Source organism: Saccoglossus kowalevskii, chromosome 15, assembly GCF_978046115.1.
Source record: "Saccoglossus kowalevskii chromosome 15, keSacKowa6.1, whole genome shotgun sequence".
Classification (NCBI taxonomy): Eukaryota; Metazoa; Hemichordata; class Enteropneusta; family Harrimaniidae; genus Saccoglossus; species Saccoglossus kowalevskii.
In genome coordinates this window covers 23,696,806-23,700,291 of record NC_140655.1, presented here as the reverse complement: position 1 = coordinate 23,700,291, position 3,486 = coordinate 23,696,806, and the positions used below count along the sequence as shown (strand labels likewise).

Below are 3,486 nucleotides of genomic sequence, written 5' to 3'. Positions count from 1 at the left end.
AATTCATTTCAACCCATTTTACTACACAAACTTGTTCTAATTTGTTATGTAAAAAAATATATCGACATTTTACATTATCGTTTATGTTTTTGAAGCCTAATTGACGTTTTATAAACCAATTTGAAAAAAAAAATACTCTCAAGTAACTGCGACCACTGATTTAAAGATTTCCCCTGTGAAATACAATATGCCAGATGTGCCAAAATATTATTTATGTAAAAACAATTTGTATCGTATTAATAAAGAGGTCCAAAGCAACACATTTTAGATGGATGTATGAATGTGTTGAGTTTGATTTTTTGCCAAATCAATCAGTTGGATTAAATAGAGCTGGATTGCATAGAGTGGGATTAGATTTCCTTCGGTTAATTTATTGGGTCGGTTGGTTAATTATTTGGTGTGATGCGTGATTAATTGGTTGACGTAATGATTTACAAACAGACCGATTGATTCACTGATTGAATTACTAATTGGATGATTTATTAATTGGATCTGATTTCAGACTCAACAAGAGCCTTGTATGGACAAATACAAATGAAACAGTCGACGACATTGCATATCCTGGGCCAGTTGCAGTTGGTTGTGCAATTTTCTTCACTCTGTTTATCTCTATCTCATTGCCAACGTGGATTGTTATTTGGCGCAAAGGCAAAAGAAAGCCGTCTTCCGGTGAGTATTGTTTTGTTTACATGTCCCATCTTGCAACGTCCTAACAAAAATTGTTTTGAATGAGTCATGACTTGATAATTATTGTTTTAATACTTAGCAAAGACACAAGGATTGCTCCAAGAGGACATTGGACATGGAGGTCAGCAGAAAAATGACCAAGGATTAAATACATACACGGTAATATACTTTAAATTAATTTGTCTAGTATTACATCACGAACAAAGCAAGTAATGTCGGGTGTCTTGTATTTAGAAGATTTCATATGTAGTTATATGAACATTACTATAGATTGCATTGGTGGAACAAAGCTAAAAACAATTCCATATGCTTATTTCAATGATTTTGTTTTTTTGCAGACTGGCGTAATCATATTCGCAGCTAGCTCTTTTGTTATATGGTTTGTATGGTTTCTTCTGATGATCATCAAGAAATGTCCTCCGGCCAGAAGCAATAGAGCTGGAGCAAATATATCACTGATTGTTCTAGGAATAGTTATGGCCATACAGGCGATATTAATTGAATGCATTGCTGAAATTAAAAATAAAGAGAAAAAAGTTGGTGCTATGATATTAACGGTAGTAATGGCCGTCTTTGGATTCATATATTTTGGGGTGAGTAAAATGTTAATGTATTCTTTCCAATAAACACATTTGTATACCGAACAGTTAATGTGTAACATTGTATTGTTAGTGTGACAAACCACCACAAGTATACATTGCGTGTAAATTGTCTACTTGCAATAACCCTGTTCCATTTTTGCACGTACGCCACTGCTTATTTGCGATTGTACATTTTATTATTTTTAATAGGCAAATTCTGACTCTTTTTTTTCTATTGCAGTTTAAACAATGCTGATCAACGACTCGTACTTATTTGTGTCCCGACCCTGTGGTGAAGGCTACATATTTGAAGGTTAATTCGCATTATTTGGCGTACGACATGCAGTACAGTTATTTTTGTACCCTCCTCAGTTGATCACCAAGCCTGGATGTACCTACACCACTTGAAATAATAATTCTTTTTATCAACCTCACCTGTGGACTGTGTTCTTATTGTTAGGGAGTTAGCCTTATGTAAGACATGGCGCCCTCAGCGTCCATACTGGATAACCCGTTTGTTTACGCACTAAATGTAATCAGCCTCTTTCTGACCTCAGGGAGATGTATAAACATGGCATTTGATTATATTTGATTCGTTGTTTTATACATGAATGTTACTTGACCCTGTTCGATATTTCATTCGTTATCTGATTCGTGCAAAGTCTTTGCATATGAGAAATGACTTTTAGCATCCAGGTGCAGCATCAACATCTAGTGTGAACATTGCAATAACTATGACGTCATTGTCTGGATGTACTTTTTGTGTATTGTATTTTACTTTGGACAGTATCGTTTAGCTGCTTGTAATTTTCATTTTTTAATATCTTTCACATTTGAGTGTGTTTTATTTGAAATCTGTCAGCTGTGCTTTGGGAGAGGATTTGCCTTAACCGCGTGACGGGTAACGTGATTGTGTAGGCATGCGCAGAGAAAGAGATCTAGACGAGACAGGCTTGAGATTGCGACATGGCTTTGGACAACGCTCAGAAAGTTGTGGTGAAATTGCTTTGAATCGCCAGCCGCCGACAGAGCAGTTCAGATACGTGCCGGTAAAGACGTGCGGACTGCTTTCAGAGCTGTTTGGGCTTTGGATGGCGAAGGACTGATTGTATAGCCACGAACTTCCAGTTGAGGTGAGCGCTTTGAATTTGGAACCCATGAGGTGTCGCCTGCCGAGTATTACCAAGGCATGACGTCACTTGACCTCGTTTACGATGTAAACAATATGGCAGCGCCCATGTAACGAGCCTGTAATCCTGATAATACCGCGTTCGAGCCTGGATATTGCATTGGAAACATTGTGTTGTAGTACACGACGTAATCGGCATATTGAATCACCGTGTGCAAACAGTTTCCTGAATGACAACAGTGATCGTGACGTTCATCGTGCTTTGATTGATTAGTATAAGACCATAGCTGCGGTTTCGTAGCTCTTTGGTGCGACCTACAATCGAATTTCGCCCTACAATTTCATTTGGACGTCTTTATTTAATTTTGTTGTTGTACGTCGAACATAGAACTACGGGATCTATCACCGTTTAAAAACAGAAATCTGGCATACGTAAATTAAATCGCTTTTGCTTTCGATTACGATGGTGTGACGTACCTTTATTGTGAATTGATCGCTGGATGAATAACATTTATTTTCAATTTGTGTTTATAAATAAGCAATAATTTGTGATATTTTCAAACAATTACCGCGGAAACCAAGCAAATTACGAGAAAACGGCAGCCATCGACATCCCACACCCCCTAGCGCAGAATAAATGTAATCTTGTTTGGCTGTCATGTGATACAGTGGTGGAAGATTAAAACTCACTCTTCCCGTTATTCTAATTGTTTCAAGAAAGCAATCACATACAGTATTTATAATTGTATGATTTTTGTTTAATATTAGAAACTAGTTGCATAAACGCAATTTATTTACTGATTTCGGTCACGTGGTACAAAATTATAGGTCTCGCGTAATTTGCTATAAACTCTGGAATGGCTTAGTCTTTTCCACGAAACGAAATGAAACAAAATAAAACGAAACGAAACAAAACCCTAACCCTAACCCTAACCCTAACCTTAGATTTTGAACAACCTCAAACATCGTCACGTCCGTATTTCACAGTGTGAAATTTTCTCAGATATTATTGGGCCAATGGAAAAAAAAATGCGAGTTAGGGTTTGGGTTTGGGTTTCGTTTCGTTTCGTTTCGTTTCGTTTCATGGAA

General features: G+C 37.1%; 1 long non-coding RNA gene across 1 annotated transcript; it reads left to right on the top strand.

Moving 5' to 3' along the window:
• The first annotated feature begins 384 nt into the window (after positions 1-384).
• LOC144362671 (uncharacterized) lies at positions 385-1,702 on the top strand. Its single transcript, XR_013422603.2, has 4 exons — positions 385-669; positions 767-846; positions 1,026-1,280; positions 1,510-1,702. It is a non-coding gene; the product is annotated as an uncharacterized LOC144362671 (long non-coding RNA).
• The last annotated feature ends 1,784 nt before the right edge of the window (positions 1,703-3,486 follow it).